The sequence below is a fragment of the Podarcis tiliguerta genome (assembly GCF_965153285.1).
Source record: "Podarcis tiliguerta genome assembly, chromosome: 10".
NCBI classification, from domain to species: domain Eukaryota; kingdom Metazoa; phylum Chordata; class Lepidosauria; order Squamata; family Lacertidae; genus Podarcis; species Podarcis tiliguerta.
Window position 1 is genome coordinate 38,795,240 of NC_139543.1, and position 24,039 is coordinate 38,819,278.

The window sequence follows — 24,039 nt, forward strand, 5'->3', positions numbered from 1 at the left end:
GCCTGGAAACGATGCCTTATGAGGAACGGCTAAGGGAGCTGGGCATGTTTAGCCTGGAGAAGAGGAGGTTAAGGGGTGATATGATAGCCATGTTCAAATATATAAAAGGATGTCACATAGAGGAGGGAGAAAGGTTGTTTTCTGCTGCTCCAGAGAAGCGGACACGGAGCAATGGATCCAAACTACAAGAAAGAAGATTCCACCTAAACATTAGGAAGAACTTCCTGACAGTAAGAGCTGTTCGACAGTGGAATTTGCTGCCAAGGAGTGTGGTGGAGTCTCCTTCTTTGGAGGTCTTTAAGCAGAGGCTTGACAACCATATGTCAGGAGTGCTCTGATGGTGTTTCTTGCTTGGCAGGGGGTTGGACTCGATGGCCCTTGGGGTCTCTTCCAACTCTATGATTCTATGATTCTATGGAATAATTTGTACCATTCTGGTCGACCCAAAAGGATATTGTGGAATTGGGAAAGATTCAGAAAACAGCAACTCAAAGGATCAAGGTGAAGGAGCAACTTTACTGTTAGGAAAGGTTACAACATTTGGAACTTTTTAGTTTAGAGAAAAAGCAAGTAAGAGGAGACATGATAGAAGTGTGTAACATTATGTATGGTGTGAAGAAAGTGGACAGAGAAAAGGTTTGTCGTCGTCGTTGTCCCCAGAACACCAGAAGTCATGGACATTCAATGAAAGGGAATATTGGAAGCTTCAGGCAGACAGAAGAAAGTATTTCTTCACACAACATATAGTTAACCTGTGGAATTCACTCCAGCAAGAGGTTGTGATGGCCAACTTGGAAGACTTTAAAATTGAATGAGACATATTCATAGAGCATAAGGCTATCAATGGCTATTTGCCCCCATAGCTGAAGCAGTCTGCCTCTGAATAGCAGTTGCTGGGTGTCAGCAAGTGGGGAGAGCACTGTTGTGTTGAGGTTCTGCTTGTGCGTTTCCATTGGGCATCTGGTTGGCCGCTGTGAGAACTAGAAGCCAGACTGGAAGGGTCTTTGGCCTGATCCAGGAGGTCTATTCCGATGTTCTTTTTTTTCTTTCGAAGTATTAGTAATAGATTCTGCCCCAACTTTTTGCTCCAGTGTCATATCATAATCCCTTGGACATGCTGTGCTCAAGGTTTGGCAGCAGTGCCTGTGATTGACACACATGGCAGGTTTCTGGCTGCTTTGTGAAGACATCCAGTACTGTATATAATTATAGATACATTGCCCTTGTCCACAAACCACTCCATCCTCTGACACCTGCATCAGCCAAGTCCCCATGTGCTTTGAAAAAAATCTACTTTGGAGGTGCATTTGTCTCCCCCACTAAATCATCTATTCCATGATCTCATCTTTCCCTGTGTTTCTGTTATTTAATGTGTGTTAATCCCTGTCACTTCTATCCTTCACCTCTTCCCTATTTTTTCTTTCTATTGGGAGGTTTTCTGAAAACGGTTCCCCCACCTGTCCATCTCCATTTCTCCTTGCAGTGGAATTCAGGTTCTGTGCCTCATCCTATCTGCAGTTAGGACTCTCTCAGTTTTATGACTGTGATTAAGACAAATGATGCCTTTTTTGTGAATTCATAACCTTTACATGTTTGCTTAGCACCACATTGTAATATCAGGGTTCCCAAACTGTTGTCTGCAAGGTGTTCCATGGCACATCAATCGTGTTATATATTCACATTTGTTTTTAATGGTATTTTAATTGCTTCTTTTATTCCTTATAATATTATTTTTGTATTCTATGCAATTCCAATTCTAATAGAATACAATATATAAGAAATCATATATAAGAAATGGGGGTTGGACTAGATGATCCCCCAGGGTCCCTTCTAACTGTACAATGCTGTGATTCTATATATACCTAAGATTAGAACCCTAGACATTTTTAAAAAGTAAAATAAATGAAATAGCAGTTGTTTGAAGCACAGTTTCAGATCAGCTTCCACGGGAAGGGTTTTTAAAAATTTTGAATACTGTACAGGCACACCTTGTTTTATTGTGGTTCCCTTTATGGTGCTTCGCAGATACTGCTCCTTATGAGGATGCGAGGTGCAGGCAGTCTGGCTGCTTCCAGGAGAAGGAAGCTCCCACCCGCCACCCCTTTTCTGGCCATGGGAGTGGAGCTGACTAATTTTGGGGCTGAGTTTTCCCCCTCCCACCCCTGCAACCAGTGGGGCTTGGCTTAGTAGACTACAGTGTAGTGTAAGCATAACGTGTATATTTATGTTTTTGGCTGGAAAAGGGGGAGAGGAAGTAGGGGGAAAGTGTCAGAAGGGGATAGGAGAGCGGGGGGGGGGGACCATCAGAAATCCCGCCTGCCAATGCACTCGCCTTGGAAGAGCGTTCAGAGGCACAGGTTCAGTGGCCTTGGGAGAGGCTACGGAGGTAGTTGGAGCGTCTTCCACAGTCTTGGGAGAGAGTGTGGCCTTCAGTATGTCACAGAACTCCTATTGTAGCATTAAGATCATGCAGATGGAGAGCACACACTGTTCAAAGAAAATATTAACGCAATATTTTTGAAATGGTAGGCCTGTGCTGTGAAAGAGTAGGTCACCCTGTGCTTTTCTTTTTAAAATATACATAAGTGATTATCTCATGTAGTAGTAGTAGTAGTAATAATAATAATAATAATAATAATTTGTCCTCAGTGTACATTCTGCCTTTCAGAATAACACTGGCAACAGATCTGAAATCTGAACTACACAGTGAAAGGAGGGAGGGACTATGGGGCACACCTTTTATACAGGGAGAAGTTAATTGCCTTGGTAACACACTGAGTATGAAGAGGAAAGTCAATAGAATAATTGAAGATGAAGCCAAGACTTACATGCCTGATCAACAGGGGATGTTGTTGGTGGATAGGAAGAGGAATCAAAGAGGGGAAAGCTTTTGAGGAGAGAGTAGTGGATCAGTTTTGGACAGGTTGAGTTTGAGATGGTAATGGGACATCCAAATGAGGGGGGAAAGTGAGTATATGTATTTTTAAAACTTAAAACCATGCCAAAACTGTTTAAATAAATGTATCACAGATTATGATAGTTACACCAAAATATGAGTGGTCAAATCTCTGGGTACTATCCTGTGTGCTGCAAAAATATTCAAAACACGTTTCACAGAGGCCATAGCAAAACACAGGAAGGAAAGATGCACAGTAATGGCAATGATGGCTGTTCAATATTCCCTTGAAGTCCTCATTTGTACAGTCATAAACAAATGAAACCTGACCAGGTATCTGCTGACAGTAGCCAATGTTGAAATGATTGGCTGCCTTAAACTGGAGCTGCAGGAGGGTAGATGATCTCTCCTCAGCCACAAGAGGGTGCACACAGTCCCAAAGTAGTTTCCTTGGCTAGAGTTGTTGAGCTTTTTTAAGAAAACCCCAAAATTGTTGAACTTTCTTTTTTTCCCCAAAAAACTCCAAAAAAGAGCAGCATGTATTCCTAGCCAGAAGAGGGGGTGTGTTTCTATAAAGCACAGTCTGAAATTAAGTTTGTCATCTCTGCTCCCAGACAGTTTACTTGGTATAAGCCGTAGGGCAGCGTGTCCATTCAGGAAGGTCATCCACGCTGAGACACATGATGGAGCCATTTTGCTGACACTACACAGGCCTGATCTGTGCCTAGATGAAGGTTCACACACAGACCCCATGTACATCACTCAGAGTTGAAGAATGTTGGGACATAGACGTACTAAAATTAATAAATAAGTAACCTGCTTGAAATCAAAATCATAGGGCAATACACACTCTATCTGCCTTTCGGATGCAATGGAGCATGTGAACGGAATCTTTAAAATTATAAACTGAAGTGGAGTTACAGTGCAATGCCCTTAAAATATGTGCATCTCTTCTATGTGATTTCAAACCCCAGAGACACTATAGAGACATCCTAGTTTGAACTAAACTGATCCAAGCACAAAAAGGAAGGGGAAAATAGATTTCAAAAATAAAAGCAGTTATTGAAACCAGTATGTTCAGCTTGAGTTCTCTCAATAAATAAGAACAGAGATCACAATTATACATTTACAGTTCTGAACTCAAAATGGGGTGGGGAAATGATTCCACTGATGTATTTTCAAACTAACTCTGGCCTATTTGTAAAGGGGTATAACCCACCCAGCTCAGAACAATGTGCAATGGATGTTTAAGTCACACGTTTTCATGGCAAAATAATATCCTTCTAATCTACAAGCAGAGTTAAGTAGGGTTCAGGTTGGTGGGATCCTGAGTGCTGCCTGAGAAACACAAGAGACCCAGTAGGAGCTGGGAGCAAATTCAGCAAGATATTGTCTGCATCGGCAGATCCTTCACCTATTTACTGCAACTTCCATTTTGAATTTAAGGTGTGAGATGTCAAGAAAAGAGCTAAGAATAAATTGTAAAGAAAGAATAGGAAAATATGATGAATTATAGTGAGTCATGCAATAAAGCCCTGACAGAAATACAAACTAACCTATTTGGAAATATTGTTGAAAATTTGGAATAAATAAAACCATGAGAAATGTATGCTTTCTGCTGCAGCCTGGGGAGATGACAGACAATTGGGCAACATACATTGTTGAGGAGACAGCAGACTGTAGCAAAGCTGTCTAGACAAGTAAATTACAGAAATTTATGTAGTCTCAAGAAGTAAAAAATCATTAAATTGGGTTGGGGGATTGAATTCCTGCATATTACCCTGAAAATGTACTAATCCTAATTGCTAATGGGTGTGAAAATTCTCCAGATACAAATAATACATTGAAAGTGTGTCATAATAATTATTATGCCCAGGAATATTTAATTATTTTATTAATATTCCCCTCACAGCACTTCACTTAGAAATTCGCTGAAGTGTAGTGCAAGGCTTGGCAAATGGATAATGCTGAACTCCTGTCTCTACCATAAATATGCTTCAGGGACACGGGTGGCGCTGTGGTCTAAACCACTGAGCCTCTGAGACTTGCCAATTGGAAGGTCGGCGGTTCAAATCTGCGCAACAAGGTGAGCTCCCGTTGCTCTGTCCCAGCTTCTGCCAGCCTAGCAATTCAAAAGCACACTAGTGCAAGTAGATAAATAGGTACTGCTATCACAGGAAGGTAAACAGTGTTTCCATGCACTCTGGCACTCGTCACGGTGTTCCGTTGCGCCAGAAGCAGTTTAGTCATGCTGGCCACATGACCCGGAAAGCTCTCTGTGGACAAACGCCAGCTCCCTCAACCTGAAGCGAGATGAGCACCACACCCCATAGTTGCCTTTGACTGGACTTAACCGTCCAGGGGTCCTTTACCTTTCACCTTTAAATATGCTTCATGCCCATTCAGTTCCAGATGGTAAAATATAATCAAGAGGATCACATTTGCCCCTCAACTTTCCCTTTCCCTTTTCCCTTTTCCAAGTGATGCACACTTATCTGCCTTTTCCTTCATTTTAATAATCTTAAAAGGTTATGTGTGACTCACCAGTTTATGGTAATTAGAGGCATCTTTCTTTTATCAATAGATTATGAGCACATTGTACGCACTAATTAAGAAATTATGTGATGATAAAACATGAAAATTGAGCAGGTCCCAGGCCACAATGCTGTGTGAAAAGATATGTTAGACAATAAGCTCAGCTGCTGAAGACAACATTCTGCTATTTGCCTTCATCTGATAGGACCAAGCAGAGGCACCATGATGTTGCTAGAGATATTTGCCATGGCAAACAGTATACATTTTCCTCCATGTCTGATTCTCAGAGGGCTATTACTCATTCTGTATATGCAAAGCCAGGTTTTCAATAATCTTTCCTGCAGTAATATTTACAGCCTTTTCAATGTAGCTGCACTTTCACTGTCAGGCTCAGTGTGGTGCAAATGCTCAACAGGTGAAAAGAGCTAGGAGAGTTTGACATCTAAAGTTGTAAACAGAATTATATAGCGAGCCCCATGACAATCTCCATCTAGCCCCCAGAATTTTCTAAACCTTTTGCCCTATCACATGCTGTTTGTTGTGCCAGAAATACATAGCATCAGCAATCAGGAAAGATCACATCAGTGCAACAAACCCAGATCACCCGACAAAGGCATAGAGACAAGCTAAATGCCGGCATCAGGCAAGAAGGTACAATTTACCAGGGAGTGCTAATATACATACAGCACATGATTTTATTTGTATGCCAGCTTTCCATAGTTAAAACCACTTTGCAACATGAAAAAATACATACTGTAATTGCAAACATAACAAAAAATAAGGAACATAAATAAGGAACATAAATAAAACATCAAAAGGTAAAAAACCAAACTAAACAATGTCCACGTAAACCACAAGATCTAAAATAAAGATACAAAAAAGAAAAATCAAAAACAACAACAACCACCCCTCCATTCTGCCACCGCTGCCCAAACAAAAGCCCCTAAACAATACTTCAGCCCGAGAGTCTGTTCAGCAGCCTCAGCTTTTGTAGCTGGAATCAATCGAGGCCCCACCCTCCTAGGTCAGGTGGGAAAAGGCCTGCAAAGAAGGAAGCAGGTATATTTTAGTGTTGCAGCTCCAGCCCTCTGGACTCAGAAGCAAGCTGAAATTAGACTGTTAGCATCTTGATGTTAAGGTGGCTACTGGAGATGTCTTGTGTTTGACTTGTCTGTGGGTGGCTGGGTTCCACATTACGTTTGTGGCATGGGAGCAGTTACAGTGTCACTTTATCCCAGCCAACAATGCTAAAACCAGAAGTTCCAGACCATGTATTAAGGAGCCCAGGGCCACACATGCCATTGTCTGTACAGTTTATTTACAGACAAATTAAATTGAACCAGTCTGTTAAAAACACCAAGGCTGTTTTTTTAACCTTCCCAGCATTGTGAAAATGCTTCCAGGACTCAGCTGTACAGCTGCAAATAACATGTTTTAAATGTGTTGTAAAGTGCACTATACAAATGTGACACTAGATGGCGGCAGTGAGCTATGGCAAATGCAATATTTTTTTCAAAACTTCTTTTAAAGCATTTTCACAACATGTTTTATATGTGTCTAGATTCCACCCCAGATTCCTGTTTTTATACCAGTTACCAGTTCTTAAGAGGATGAGTCCTCTTATCCCATGACTGCCAAATTTTATAAGAAGCCTTTGGTGAGGGGTGTTTTGAATGTCATAGCAAGGGGCATTGCTAGTGGTGGAGCCCATTTCCCCATTTTTAAACCTTCCCTCCACCTTACAGGGTGGCTAGGGGCAAAGCACAGTGCCAGTGAGACCCCAGACAGCCACCATCCTCTGTGCCCCAAGACTTTTAAGTACCCAGAAACACCTCCATGCACAAATGTATAATTCTAGAGAATCACCTCTGTTGCTGTGTTGTTTTGTGTTCCAGGCAAAAGAAGTGTGCCTCTAACGCAGGGAACCTTTTCATACCTAAAGAGTAAACAAAATGCAAACGGCATTCCAAATGCCTCTATTTTAAAATGGGTTGCTGCTTATCTCTGTGTCAGTCAAACATGCATAGTGTAAAAGTTTCATAAGGCAGCCAGCAGCAAGGTGAAAGATGAAGAGATTGCTGAATAATAGAGAAGGGCATCTTCCAGACAGCTTAGGTTCATTTGAGAACAAACACAAAATATATTATACAATCTTTTCATTCCGCCAGGAGAGCTCCAGCCTCCCTCAGAGCTTTCTGCCACTGAAAAAGCCATGCAAACAAATGATACCTCAGTCAGCAGAGGGCTTTGAGGAGCCAAGATGCAAAGTTAAACCAGTATTATTGAGGGAGACAAATGGGTGGCATAGTGGTTAAGGCTAGAACATGGGAGACCAGGGTTCAAACTCCACTCGGCTATGAAGCTCACTGGGTTGTTGGGATAAAATGGGCAGAGAACCATGTGCACCACCTTGAGTTTCTTGGAGAAGAGGTAGGAAATAACTGTGATAAATACTAAATAATAAAATATCCAGGAATTGGGAAAGAATCAAGCATACAGCCAAACTCTCCCCCCACCCACCCACCCACCCACACAGCAAAACTCAACAACACTAATGTATTGCTTTGTGATCCAAGACAGTAAGGTCATGGGGCCAGTTGATCCCATAAGTGGGTGGACTGTCTGAAAGGAGGAGCCCTCTCTTCTTTTTTCCTGGATTGCTTCCTGTAGCCGTATAATTTGTGGTCATAATTTTGGCAAAAATGCTAGCATATTTCAGCTAAGGATGTTGTCATAGTGAACACTACAATTTCCTGAAGAGATTACAAAGTCTTGCCAAGAATTGTGCAACCCTCTCTTTTATGATGTTAAGCAATATGAAGACAGGCATCGTCAAGTCCTTTGTACAGCCTCTGCCCTATGGCACACTTTAGGGGGAAGCAATTAAATGCAGATTATTCAAAAGGTATCTCCTTAATCTGGCATGATTTATTGAACAGAACTGAGGGTAAACTGTGCTGCCTGAGGAGACCTGCTGTGGGGAAATGCTGTATATATGTCTATGTGTTTTGACCTCTGTGACTGTCAGCGTACTATTACTGTATATAGCAAGCCTGTTTAGCAGTAGCCGTTTGGCGGCAGGTTCGGAGAGGAGAAAGAGGGAGGATTGCTTTGAATATTTATTAGGTGGGGCTTGGATCAGGTAAATTCATTCTAATTGGTCTGCGTGACAGCAGAGACTGATTGGCTGCAGATTCCAGCCAGACAGGGAGTTATGTGGCAGCTGAGGAGATGGGGGAAAGGGATTTCATGAGGGAGATATGAGGAACAGACCAGAGAAAAGCTGAGAGGAAAACAGGCCTGGCTATCTGTACTCAATATTTATAAAATAGACACTTGTCTAGTGAAGATCAAGAGAAGAGAAATGGTGTCTGAGTTAGTCTTAGACACTTTGCCATCCAGCTAACTAAGCACCCTGCAGCCATTTTGCCATCCCAGAATCCTTTTCAGTGTCACAGAGGACACACATAAGGGCATAGCTCTCTTGTTCCAGCACAGCTGCACTCAATCCAAGAATTGTGATGTTGCAAATGGCCCACATCTCAGATCATAGGTTATTTCACTGCCACTCATAATAGTACCAGCCACCCCCACCTCCCAGCAACATCTTCAAGTGTTTCTTCAATCAGGCTGGCCCTGGTTGTGATGACAGTATACCAGAAATCACTTAGCTGCCGTTTCAAGACCTACCTTAGGATACGTCTGAGGATACATGAAATGCTTGAAGATCTACACCTGATCCCAAGTTGTTCCCTTGATATTGGGGTGGGACTCCACTTCAGTCATTTCTTCCCACTCCCTGCCATTGACTCCCTCCTTGTCATTCTAGATCCCAACACCCAGGCTATAGGATATAATGATGTTACCACCTAGCATTGGATAATTCCTTCTGCGTCTTTATTCCTATTTATATATAAATGACAAAGATAAGCAGAGAGGAGCTTACGGTCTAAATTTAAGCAGTGGGAGTGAGAGACGGGAGGAGAAGGGAAAAGGCAAGGGGGGCACAAAGCTAACAAGGAATATTTGCAAGGAAATGCAGTTTGCATGTCATTTTGGTTGGAGGCGCAATCCGTTGGTACTTGCTGAACTCAGTCACCCCGTGGAGCAGCAGGCTTTCCGGGCATGGAGAGTTAGAATGCAATTCGTGACTAATGAGTTGCCTACACTTCTTTGCTTAGTTCATGCACATCTGGGTGCAGTGGACTGTTAATCCAGCTCCATCAGAAACTGCAGGTTAATGTTTAAAGCACAGTGAGTACACTAAATCAATTACAGGACACTACTGGGTATGCTCAGGGACGCGGGTGGCGCTGTGGGTAAAAGCCTCAGCGCCTTGGGCTTGCCGATCGAAAGGTCGGCGGTTCGAATCCCCGCAGCGGGGTGCGCTCCCATTGTTTGGTCCCAGCGCCTGTCAACCTAGCAGTTCGAAAGCACTCCCAGGTGCAAGTAGATAAATAGGGACCGCTTACTAACGGGAAGGTAAATGGCATTTCCGTGTGCGGCTCTGGCTCGCCAGAGCAGTGATGTCACGCTGGCCACATGACCCGGAAGTGTCTCTGGACAGCGCTGGCCCCCGGCCTCTTGAGTGAGATGGGCGCACAACCCTAGAGTCTGTCAAGACTGGCCCGTACAGGCAGGGGTACCTTTACCTTTTTTACTGGGTATGCTGCAGCATACGAGGAAGAAAAAATCTTGACACTGCACTTGGCACATGGTGCCAACAAGACTAAAGTCATAGCATGATAAGGTGCCAGTGGCCCAATCTACTTGCAAATAACTTACAAGAAGGGGGGGGGTGGTAGTAGAAGAGATGAATGAATTAGCTCTTTTCTGGGAGTTCAGTAGCTAACTGCAAGTATAACGTTCAAGGTTAATGTAGTCTAGCAAAAAGTCATTCATCAGATCCCCACGAGTTCAGCATGAACCCAGTAAACTGGAGCTGTTATCATAGATCCATATGAGAGGATGATGTAAATGAAACACCATCAATTGCTGTTATTGTTCTATATCAAATCCTTCTTGCCAGTTGCTGGTTCCACTCTTAGAATTGTAATCTAAAGCTTACAATATATACGACGTTTATTCAAGTGTTATAGATTCACATAACTCTTTATAAGGTAGGATCGAAAAGCAGGTAGTTCTCTTGTTTTGAAGGATGCAATTAGATATAAATATTTATAAGTAATTTCAGATAGACTGAGTCCTAACAGCACAGTGTGGAGGGCATGACCCAGCCACAGTTAAGCACGTAATTTAATTCTCTCTCATGTAAACCAAATGGCTTTTACTCTCCCTCACCTTGGGAAGCAATTTGCGATGACTCAGCTTTAAAATGTGACTTTTGGCTATTTGGAGCATGGACATTTTAATCAAAGCTAGTCTTCAGTTCCCTTCCTGCTTTCTCAACATTGACACCAAAGATACAGCAGGGGGCAATGACCCACTTTGTCACCATAACCCCCACGGCTTCCAGCAAGCTGGGCTATTGAAAAAAGATCCTCATTTCAAACATAGAGAAAGCATTCGTGCACATGTTACCATTTTAAGTGATCCACATTCTGTAGTTTTTTAATGTAAGCCAGAGGGGTTCAAATGTGGCCCTTCTGTCCTCTCTATCTGGCCCTTGGGACTGTCCGCAGGCCACACACCCTTGCCCTCTCTCCTGAGGCCACAGACCCTGCTTTGAATTCCAGCTGGTGTTTTTGACTAGCTGGAATGTATCCTTGAACTCTGATAATGCCTCTTCCTTGCCTGGATGTATGAAAGAAATGGGTGTGTGAGTGTGGGTAGAAACTAGCAAACCACTGCCATGTGGCCTACAGAATGTTGCCCAGCAAGGGATGCAGCCCTCAGAATGAAAAGGTCCCTGCTCCTAGCTTTAGAGAACTACAGTTATTGCGGAAAACATGTTGAGTAGTGACAAACCAACCAGATTTAGCTTTCTACATGCAATATGTGAAGAGATTCTGCTGCAAGAGGAAATGCACTCATTTTACTGTGCAGATGTTTTCAGAATAAACTCATACCTTTCTCTTTATCACAAAAGAATACGATTTATGAGCTAGGCTTCCCACACCGCATAACAGCATTATCTCTGAGGATCAGAACACCTTCAGAGGCATTTATCACTGGAACATGTGATCCTTGGTGCCTTGTAAAGCTTTTTATAGTGAGAATTAGCATTGTACAGTACTGTACAGCTACATGCCAGCCCAGTCTCCATGAGCAATGGATCATGAGGCACAGCAGAGACACTGGTGTCTTTATGATATATGTTTTATTACACATGTCTACAACCTGAGTCTAGATGGAAGGGTTCAAAGCATTATACTCCAAGAGGGTCTCTTGCTTTTCCCATAGGTGTATCAGGCTTGGGTCTAAGGACAGAAATCAACCATGTTCTCTTGTTTCTTTGTTACAGTCTGTCACAGTAAGTCCACATGGTCCTCTTGCCCCCCCCCCCCCGGGCCCTGCTCTTCTTCCTTGTCTTCGCTAACCCAGTGAAACAATTGCCCCCCAGCCTACATCATCCAAACTGAAACCCTAAGCCCTTTTTGTCTCTGCCCACTAACACACAGCTGGAGGAGGGGCAACACAAACACATAGGTTGTCTGGCACTGAATGTCCCGATGGCTCATCTTTTGTTAAATTAATGCAGTGCTTGTTTAGGGGTACTCTCATTTTCACTCAAGAAAATCACCATTTTATAGTTCAAATTGGGAAATATAAATACTGTAAATGGACAAAAGTACAAAGATTCACAAAATGTCCCCCTAGGGGGGAAAAGCACTGGGTTAATGTCTCGGCCATGACCAGGTGATTACCTCATGAGGAAGTTAGCCTGTGTTGTTTCCTTCTTGAATCCCTGCTGGATCTGGGAGTTCAGTGTTTGCAGTTTAATTCTCAAACACTGATTAAATTCCAACACTTACTACATCAAGAAATGATGGGTGGCTTGCATCCACAAATTCTGGCACCCAAATCATCTTTGTTTCTCTCCCCTGCACACGTTCCAGCTTGTCAGTATCCTTAAACTATGGTGCCTAGAACTGGACACAACACTCCCAGTGTGGTCTGACCAAAGCAGAATAGAGTGGTACTATTACTTCCATTGATCTGGACACTATACTTCTTTTGATGCAGTCTAGAATAACGTTAGAATTTTTTTGCTGCTGCATCACAATGCTTGCATGCATGAAGGTCTGAGAAGCCACCTGGGTTCCATGATGTAAGAAAGATAATAAGATTTTAAAATGTAAGAACTTGGGCTGGTTTTATCATTAGTGGTTATTTCACTGCTAGTTTTGAGTGTGTTTTAAATGCATTTGGTTAATTTTATGGATTGCTTGGTTAGACTTGGAATTTTTTCTAATAACTGTTTTAAATTATGGCATTTAATTTGAAATTGTGTGTTCATTTTTTTTTTTTAATCCATGCTGACTTACGCATACAGTGTCATTTAACATGACCAACTCCATATGTTGCAGTGTGGCTAAAAATTAACCGCCTGCTGATGGTTCCAAGTTGAAAATCATCCTGAAATAATGCATTTGACATTGCTACAGGATGAAGCATGCTGGGAAGACTTTCTTCGAGTTTCCCATGCCACCTACCTCATACTATTGCCTATAGGTGATAGACTGGAACCAAGCCAGCTGTGGGGTTAATGGACTATAGGAGGAATGCAAGTGAAATCAGGGAAGTACTAGTTATTGGTTATAGATCACTAACAAATGGCTCAGAACTGAAATGGATGTAACATCAATAGAAAGGCCCCACCAATCAAAATACAAGGCTAGGAGCTAGTCAAACCTATACATGCACTTGAAATGGTTAGGGCCATAAAAAACATAGGGACCACACAGCCCTTGTTGCTAGTAGCCCCTAGCTTCCCCATAACTTTTATTTATTGCCAATTACATGCTAGATATTAAAGTTCAGATACAGTTCAGAGAGTTTGGCTTCCTCAGAACATGAGTGCACTAGCGTTTTGCCATGTATTTACTGCCAACTATTCCCCAAGAGTAGGGACGTGGGTGGCGCTGTGGGTTAAACCTGAGAGCCTAGGACTTGTCGATCAGAAGGTCGGCGGTTCGAATCGCCACGACAGGGTGAGCTCCTGTTGCTCGGTCCCTGCTCCTGCCAACCTAGCAGTTCGAAAGCACGTCCAAGTGCAAGTAGATAAATAGGATAGTCATTCCCAGCATGAAATAACAGAAAGTAGGAGTGGGTGTAAGTGAGGAGCCACTGTGGATAAAAAGCATATTCAACATCCCATTCAAAGCACATGGTTTGCCACACACACACCCTCCAGAATCCACACTGTAGTTTGTTAAGGGTTCTGGGAATTGCAACTCTGTAAGGGTGGAACTACAGTTCCCAGGATTCTTTGAGGGAAGTAACACGCTTTAAATGTGCATTGAATGTATATGGTGTGTGGAAAGCAGATGCGAAGCAGGAATTATTAGAAAAGATTCTGCCAGAAAGAAAAAGGTAGTACCACAAGCCAGTAGGGATGCTGCAGGTAGGAAGCAATCTTGCCTAAGGAGATGCAAAATTCCATTTAAAAGAAGTTACGTGGGAAAATCAGCTTCCTGAGATTGCAGATCTAGGTTTTAGAATATCTATCAGTGTCTTGTCAAGGCAAACCTGGCAGCTGAACTCTTTCACAAGAGTTTACTGGCAAAGATTACCTGCTTTACTGCCAAGTTGTGGAAACAGAATTAATGCCGGTTAATTGTTCCCCTTATCTAAGCCAAGGTTACGTCTTTCTTATGTCACCTCTCTTTCCTGTATTGTAATAGACCTTACTCCTTTACTATGTGTTTGCACTATTTTCCCCACTCTGTTTAAAAAAACACACCAAGAAAAACAAAAGCAAGGATAATTCCTGCAGAACCTACCTATATTTTGTCATTGTCAGAGCATTATACCAAGTGTTTAAGACAGATCTAAATGTTCAGGACACTGATTTATTCTCCAATAAAAGTGGGAGAGTGGTGTGCATTTCTTAATTCTTACAGCAATCGAGATTTCCGATGTGCTAAATGGGTGGCTTTGTTGTGAACTCGTAACACTCTATAATTAGGTAACTGCATGCTAGTCTAGCATTAAATTGAAATGTAGTGCAGAGGAAGGAGGCAAAGTGCTAAATATAGCCTATTTCAAACACTTAATTGGCTGAGGGGGGGGGCGGTTCTACCTGTACTACAGATATACTACTGCTGAAATTGGCTTGGTTATATAAATATATCCTAAGCAAGACATTGTAAAATCTATCAGTATATAAAATGTGTGTTTCACTGATTATTGCTTTAGATATTGTATCTTTTCTAATGGCACTTCCAGATGACTTGTTTATTGAATATTCATCCTGATTTGTTTGCTGGGAGATTAGATGATGTTGACGTTTGGGTCCTGAGATTCTCCGCTCAAAGTTTAACTCACGAGTAGGGATTGGCAGGACTGGCCACCAGCCTAAAACCACCATGGCACTCTCTGGTTTGCTCAAAAGACTGCAGCCTCTATAAGACCAAAAAAGAAACAGAGGAAACCATATCTACAATCTGACATGGCAAAAGCACAGTAATCGCTGCCAAAGAAGGGAGAATTATTCTCTGGGTTTTGTTCTTGTTTTGTCTTCTTAGCTGTAGCAAGGAGAGCAAATGTAGGCTGCATGCACACACCCGTCCTCAAAGAATACTGGGGACTACAGTTACCCCTCACAGAACTACAGTTTCCAACACCTTTAACAAACTACAGTTCCCATGTTTCTGGGGGGAGTGCTTTAAATGCATGATAGGTATGCAGCTGTAGAGATAAATCCATCTTCCCAAGGCACTGGAAAGAGGAAGGAATGAAAGAGGTAATGCCACCCTCTCCAACTTTCTCTAGATTGTGCCTGTCTAGAAGCGTAACTATGTGACTACTCTCATTGCTTGCTGCCCCTTGGTCTTTCACAAGTTGTGTTCAGATTCCCTTATACCAGCCCAATGACCCAGGGCACAGCAGCATATGTAACCTTCCAGATCGTCATCTCTTTCTAAGAATAAGACTCATCATGCTATGCCTCTTACATAATGAGTTGGCATGGCAAAATCTCCTCTCTCCTCACTCCCAAAAATATATATTGCATTTTTGGGAAGTGTATCTAGCTTTGTCCACGGCATCTCCATAAGTGCATTAAGTGCTGCCTGTCAGCTAATACTTTGTAAGGGCAGTAAGAGAGAGACAATGACATCAGATGTACGCCAAAGGGAAAACGTGCCAGCGTTAGCTTTGGAAAAGAGGGGGGAAACTTTCCGAAGTATGCCGCTAATATTCATCAGACTCTTATAGACTCACAAACACACACAATAGTATGGCATTTGTTGCTGGCAAGAATTCTGCTTCTGTCACTTGGTACATGGCCGAATGCGTCCATTAGCAAATGCAAAGTTTAAACTGGATGAGAAGTTGCAAAAGATACAAACTCTGGAGTGCAAAATTGCCAGGGCCAAGAAGGGTTGGTGTGCGCCACCAGTAAGTTCCATTTATTGCTTATTATAAGTCTTATTATTTTAGCGTGCTAAAGGGGAAGCTGCTCACATTGCTCAGCAATATTTATTGTGCACACAAAGCCTTAAGAATCTATTGAGCCACGCAGTGTGTTCATCTTGTAAACACGGATGACTGAAGGAATGTGCATCAAGCCACTCATCATTTTGATGCTGTCTAAACTGAATGGCTCGTTTTTAGCAGGAAAAGATCAGTCTGGCAACTGTAGGATCAATGGTCAGCTTTGGCAGAGATTGGGAAACTGATGTGGACTCGGCCACATGCTCCAGCAAAGGATGGTTCATCGTAGCCAAATGATCATCTGCTTGCTGTAGTCTCAGCAACACACACTAAAGACAGACAATTGTCTGTTTGTTTTGGGATACTTGGAAATGGCATGACAGAGGCATCATTGCCCTTAGTGTGAACATTCATCCCACAGTTCTGTGGTTTCACAAGGCTTGGAATCTGCTTAACCTGTTGACAAAAGACCAGTTGGTACACAATGAGAAATGAATTTGTATACCGCAAGAAATGATGCCTCCATGCTACCACATTAAAATCTAGCATGTCTCCCCTGTCCATGCAGACTGCTTTAAAAAGATGTTTTAGGAAGAAGACAAGGAGCTTTGAAAAGCAAATAGGCAATGAATTCCTTCCTACCAAATGAGAAGCTATGCCTTGCATATGGCTTCACGGAACAAACTCTAATGCAACTCAGAGCCTGCCTACACATGAGCAAGGCCACAAAGCAATCATTGTAAAGAAGACTTGGCTTTTGCCCTCTCTTTCTGTTCCCGCAGATTATCTGTGCCAAAGTTTGATGACTGCATACATTTTATGGCTTGAGGTTTGGACTTCCAAAGCATGGCCCACACCTATCTAGGCTATCAGTGTTTTCACCAGAGGGCAAGCTTCTCAGGCAGAGCTTCAATGTCATCATCCCATTCCTGTGTTTACAGAGTGCTGAAAGCGTTTGTGTACATACGAAAGAGAGGACCAATTCTTCTATTTTTGAAGTTGGCACATAGAAGGAACAGCCCCATGGCCCCTATGTGCATTATTAGAATGAGAGGCTCTCATTCATCCACCACACGTCTGCATGGCAAACACCAGTTTGTGGCTTTTAAAATGTACCCAAGAGCCTTGGCCATTCACAGCTCACAGATACATTTAATCACACGTTTCAGATACCCATCTCTTTTTCCATATTTTACAATGCTCACCATGCAGACATGCAGTAAACAAATTGGAATTCATCGTTCCTGTAAGTGTGAAGCCATGATTAGAAGATACATATGCTTCTGACTAGTTTTGTTAATATGCATTATGAATAAAGCACCATACGGTGTTTTCCCTGCTAATAAAGCAGACTCCTTTTATAACTAACTGGAATGTTTATTGTAGATTGTATATTCCTTTATAGTGATTTCTATCTGTAATTCTATCACTTTAAAAGATGCATATACTCAATCATTCAACCATTCTAGAGAGAAAGGGGTTAATTTTCATGAAACATGTTCCATTAAACAGGTTGCACAGATTTCTCAGGCTTTTTAATAGATCATACATTCACAGTGATGGGTGAAGAAATGCACTGTTTCCACCTTGTCTCCATTCCTTCTGTTTCTACCTGCCCACCAGCAGCCAATGAGTGCCTAATAGGCAATGCCTATGTTTTGGCTAGGGCTATGTTCAACCTGACTCATCAGTGGAGCTTTGCTGGGCGCTAGGGAAGGATTTGGGTTTTTAGTTTTGCCAAAGGCAAACCACTAGAAGGGTCACTACTAAACAGGATGGTCTCTTTGGGATGTCAAGTGGTGTGGGTGTCTTTTGGACTACTTATCAGAAAGAATTGCCTAGTGTTTGTGTGCATTTAATGAGCCTAGCTCATGGGCCATTGAGTGGTGTGGGAACAGGTTTCCCTTTGCCATTTATTGCTTGCCCTTTATTATTTGTGGCTCATCCATTGAGATTAGTGGCCCCTGGAGACATACTTTTTATTGCACATTTATGATGATTTGTTCTCTTGGTGGTGTTGGGGCAGTCACACACAACCCCATTTTCAATACTGTTTGCACCTGCAAAAGTTCTGGAGCAGTCATATTGCTTCACTTCCAGTCAATGCATAGCCCATAACTTCCTGTTGAAATCCCATAACTTTTTATACCACAAATGTTCTGGTTTATTTTTGTCCCACTTCTGTTATGCTGTAGCCCATCCAGACAGCAATTATGTGATAGCACTGGGGGAGCATTGAAAAACAAACTAAAGCAGAATAAATCCACCACTATTGCACTATTATTGTGTAAAAAAGATGCTGCAGAATAGACTTGCAATAAAAGTCGGCCTTGAGGACTCTTGGGTGAATGAGCTACATCAGTTGACTCAGTTCCAACCCAATAAAAGTGATTAGGGTGGGGCATATCATAAGACTTTCATTGAGAGATGGGAAGTGTTAGTTAACACTTTATTGGCCTGGATCACACATCATACTAAGCCAAACCTAGCATGAGTATATGGGCTTGCAGGCTGCCAGAGAGGAGACCCCAATCACTTTGCTCCTCCCTGGTTATATTGTTGCTGTGCAATGCTGAGCTAAACCATAGTTTGGCTTAGCATGTCATCTGGACATGAGCTCATGGTTTAGCTCTCAGCAGACTAACCATAAGTAGTTACCAAGATTTGTCCCATGATTTACAGATTGCGGATCATCTGAGAGAGCTAAACCACGATCTTGGGTTTGGGTGATACAGTGCATCAGCCAAACAAGCGGGAGCAACAAAGCAGCTGGGTTCTTCTCTCCAGGAGCTGGCATGCTTATTTGGTTGCACGAAGTCATGGTTTGGCTTTACAATGCCTTCTTGCCATTTCCCCATTGGTTCAGGTCCAGTAGTAAAGACTCACTCCAGGTTTTATGGCCAAGACAGGTACAATTGCCCTCAACTATTAATAGCTGTTTCCTGGTAATGGCTCACGCTGACCAGCCAGGCTGTTGCTACAGAGATCTGCCAATTCTGAGAGCTTCCTCAAGAGAGCAATTAAAAGCTTTCCTTTTAGGCTTGTATTTGACCTTTAATAATCTTAAGAGACTCTTAGAGTACACATATTTTTACTACTGAATTTATTAAATGAATTATGTTCTTAAATATGGTTTTTGTCCTTTTTTGTGCTATGTTCTGAGAAACATTACTGAAAAGCAGATTATAAAATGTGTGATTACGAAGCACGGCTAACAAGGAAGCATAACTTCATACATATGAATCTAGATCTCCATACTAGCTTTGTATGCCTATGCAGTACAATGCTATGCACGAGTCCCATTATATCAGTGAGAATTAGGATTGCAGCCAGTGTGGTACAGTGGGATCTGGCAGACAAGGTTTCAAATGCCCATTCAGCCATGAAGTTCGCTAAGTGACCTTGGGCCACTCACAGTCCATCAGCCTAACCCACCTCAGAGCATTGGTGTGAAGATAAAATTATATACCAATCTGAGCTCTTGGAGGAAAGGTGGGATAGGAATGTAATAATAAATAACAGAATGTGTGAGTGGTCTTGAAGAAAAGGCAAAGCAGCATCATTCTCTAGATTATGACATGAGAAACTGGTGGCATAGCGTGGGGAGGGCAACAAGGGCAGTTGCTCCAGGCACAGAATTGTAAGGGGCACAAAATTTCAACACCTGGTGCTGCCTCAATACAGCTGCATGCTTCTACCACTGGCTTCTCCATACAAACCAGGAAGTGATCTCCCAGACAAAGAAACAGCTTTTCTGATCTCTGTGGCTGCAATCTCCTGGGTGATGCAGACGCCATTAGGCAGTTGAATGTGCATGCATACTCCATTCATTTCCCTCCCTTCCACCCACCCCCTCCAAACGGCCCCGCGTGCTGGCAACCTATGCTAGGCCACTGATGAGAAAGACTACAATGGGAGAACCATTTTTTCTGCTCCTCAAACATCTATTTCTCGTCTCTGATCCTAAACATGCTCAGGAGAGACAACAGAAATGAACAAATCCGGCTTCCAGTACAGAACAGAGGAGAGTGGAGCACAACACCCGCTCTGTGCTATCATCATGTGTATAGACAGGTTTACAACAAACCTGTGAGTGTGTGCTTTTGTTTTGAATGACAGGGAAAGAAGTCGCTTTATATGTCAGACAACCTTGGCTGCTTGTTATCTTGGTCTCAGTCCACATTTTAGTGAGGGACAGCATAAATCCTTCCTTTATGGCCGCATCGAACCTATTAAATGTCATGATCAGAGCTTGATAATAATTAACAGATTCTCGGATTACCCAGTTTATGGTATGATCACTCAAGAATCACTTCATGAATCACTCAAGTCACTTCATTTCCCTGTTTAGTTCTGTAGCAAGTTTCACACCAGCTCCCAAATCAACCCAAATCACAGCATATCACTTTATTGTTATTTTTTAAATACTATGCTTCTATGCAAAGAAAAACTATACACATTTCTTTCAGGCTTTCAGCTCATTGCAGTCACACTTTCACGCCTTTTAAGCAGAAGTGCAAAGTGTGTTATTAAGACACACCTTGCCTTTTTGTACATTCAGCTTGGGCGGGAGGTGGGGAGGCTGGAAGAACCAGGCAGGGATAAAATAAGCCCAAATGTGTAAAGTCACCAAGTAATATCATTTTGTTGCTGTTTAGAGAGTTGAGTTTCTTTCTCTATCTCTTGCTGCGGGTTTTAGGAACACTAAACCCCAAAGCCTGCAGAAAACTCAGAGGAGATGAAAACCCTGCAACTATGTCATTGCATTTTATTATTGCCACCAGAGTGGTGATGCCGGTGCATACCTGGGTTTGGTTTCCCTAGAATTGAGGTCACTTGAGACTGTGATGTCTTTGTGATGTATCTAAATGTATATACAGCCCGAGCATATAAAGGAAGAGCTGACAACATTAACACCTGAACAATACTGGGCCCCCTTTAGTGGGGATGGGGGAGAAATTTGGTTTGGTTCACGTTTAGTGTTGAACCTAACAAATTCACTCTTTTAAAAACTATATGAGGACTGTTTTTGGTCCTCATATAATTTTACACTTCTCTGGATTTTGTGATGTAGTTCTCTAACCAAAACAATGTTTACAAAAATGTGTATACTGGAAGAAATTGACATAATGTGTGCATATTAAGGAAAATTGCTTGCAGAAAAATGCTGATGAATTTTCATGAGGATTTTTTTTAAAAAGCAAATCTGTGCAGAAAACGCGGAGAACTGAATATTGGAGAAATGAGAAACTAAGAGTGAAATAGACAGATCCGTTCATCCCTACCCACTATGTTTCACAGCAGAGTGGAGAGCCTCTCGGTCCCATAGTGCTGGAATCTCACAGAATCTTGTGTTACCAGCTCCAGCTGCCAAGTTAGAATAGTCTCACTTGTATTGTTCTCTTACGCTCAACAATGGCATCACTTCCAGCTTGGCTGGGTAGGGAGCAGAAGGCCTGCCCATCTTCAGCTAGCACTGGATTAGTCATTCTTGTAGTCTTCTAGCTATTGTTGGTCTTCAACTCTCATCATCCCTGACCATTGGTCAAGCTGATAGCTGGAGTCCAACAACATCTGAAGGACCACAAGTTTCCTGGACCTGAGGGTGAGATAGAGAAACTGACAAATGAATTAATTAAATAGTTTCTGTGGCATTGTAGTTCTGTACTCTTTAGATATGCAAAGAGACACTTCACAAACTTGATTAGAGCTATTCATTTAGCAGTCTCCTTCTCTAGAGCATCTCATCTCATCATAGGCATGGAGAAGACCCCAAAGATGACATCCAGACCAATCCCCCACAAGACGCAATATAGCACTGCCAAATAAATTAGCGTTTAACATTGCATTTAGATAATATTATTCAGATAAAATGTAGGAATTTTGAGGGAAATTAAATGATTTTCAAATAAAATTGGCAACAGTTTCTCATGGAGGAGTGGGGAGGATTCACCTTTCTAGATCTGGGTTCTAGACTCAGTCTTTGGTGTAATCCAGGTGTCTTGTGTATTATAGCCACTAGATGTCTCCATCTGAAACTTCACGCAACATAATGGGAGACTGGTAAACAGGACTAATTCAGTATTTCTGTTGCTCACAATATGTGAGCAAACAGATAAGGGCCTGCAATATAAGGGAATGCTTTCATTCACTTAGTAGCCTGAAAAATCATCTGCTCTTGTATACACCTGCAAGATCGCTTACAGGAAATTCCACGTGTGCTGTACATTGCCTACTGAATATCACAAGGGCAATGACCTGAAAATCGACGTTTTCTGCTATTGTCTCTGAACTCTGGAATGTACTTCATTTTGCCATTTGTGAAACCATCAGTTGCTTCAGATGTCTTCAATCTAAAGGCACCCTTTTTATTATTTACTTGTTTGAATTCCCTGAATTCCGTTTTTATATGTTTTTACTGGTTTTATGCTGCTTTTTTCTTCTACTTCTACTGTTTATTGTTTGTACCCTGCTTAGATTTCTCAAGTATTAAAAGGTTTATATGTGTTTCTAAATAAATAAAATAAGTGAGAGCAAGCTAAGCCTGGCCATTTCACAAGAAACCCACGAAACCTTGGAGTGGAAGAGGACACATTGCAACGCAACTAGAAGACCTTTGATTTCTTTTCCCTCTACTAGTCTGTCTTGCACCGCCTAACACACAAGACTGTGCAAAAAGCAAGCAAAAATGAAAGAGCATACTTCAAAATAGTATGTCTTGTTGTAAAGCCAGTAATGTAACCTAAACCTACTTTTGAAAGTTCATTGAGGCCAACTTAGAAAAGAGTTCTGAAAATAATGGGTGACTTCAGAGCATGTCACACAAGCTCTGTAGAGCTCACTCTAGTGTAAGTTTACACCAGTGATCTATTTTTTACAGATTGGTCTCATGACAAGTTAGTGTGGGTTACATGATGGGCCCACGTGGCTAGGTGTCAGTTTTGGCTTCTGCGTCGCTGAAGGAATTCTACTCAGAAGAGCTGAATTATATAACCTGTGTAAATCAATCCCCTCCTACAGCATCCCAGAAGCTAGTACAAGCAAAGGGAACAGACTTTAAGGTCATAACCACCTTTTATTGATTCACTGAAAATGCTGTGAAATTACTGGCACCCCCAGTCTTCCCCTTTTCACTGCCCAAACATACCAAACAGAATACTAAGAAAAATGAGCTCTTCTGAGCAACTCACTCGCCTAATGGCTCCAATCTAATACCCAGAAAAAACAGGGAGGGCGGTTCATTGACAAACATCCCACCAACTGCATACTCAGGCAGAGCTATATTGAGGGAAAACATTTTCTCTTGCTAATAAGGAACACAAGTAAATTAAGATGACATCACTCCAGTCTTCCCCAACCGGGTGCCCTCTGATCTGCATGTTTTAAAGATGTTTCTAATGTTCTTATGTGTTTTTAAATGTTTGATTTAAAAAAAATATATACTACTGAGCACCTTAGCAAAGAAGGGTGGCATATCAATGTTAATAAATAAATATATTGTTGGGCTATAATTCCCATCATAACTTAGCCATGCAGGGAGTTGTGGTGAACAACCTATGGGAAGCACCAGGTTGGAGAAGGATGTATTAGTCAGTTGAAATCAGTGTCAATGCATTTTTAAATCTGAATTCTCTACAATGTGGTTTGCATATATATGCAGATATGGAGAGAGAGACAGAGTGATAATGAGGGCCATGGTATTGACTTTGTGGTGATGTAAGAAATTTATGGCGTTAATTCATCATTAATCTGGATGTTAAAATTGTTCTTATTTTGATAATAATAAATTGCATTAACCCAATGGGTCTATGTTTGTATCTTGAAAATGTGAAACTTACGTTTCACAATAAAAAATAAATACTAATGGAAATTTAACTTCGTTTTGTGGTATGTTGTCTCTGCTCTTACTGTAACAGGAACTATTCTGCATTTTGAATTTCCAAATAATTAAAAAGAAAACTTTAAAGATAAACCTTTTTCATCTTGGGATAAAAAGAGAAAGAGGCATAATAATTTTTATCTCTCTGTTTTTTGTGACCTTATATGTG

The 24,039-nt window shown here is 41.8% G+C and overlaps 1 long non-coding RNA gene across 1 annotated transcript in view; it reads left to right on the forward strand.

Annotated features, from left to right (window-relative positions):
- Positions 1–23,863, forward strand: part of LOC310658761 — a 28,005-nt gene extending 4,142 nt beyond the window's left edge. The window contains exon 3 of the long non-coding RNA XR_014502481.1: positions 16,774–23,863. This is a non-coding gene — a long non-coding RNA (uncharacterized lncRNA). The remainder of the gene's footprint in view (positions 1–16,773) is intronic.
- The last annotated feature ends 176 nt before the right edge of the window (positions 23,864–24,039 follow it).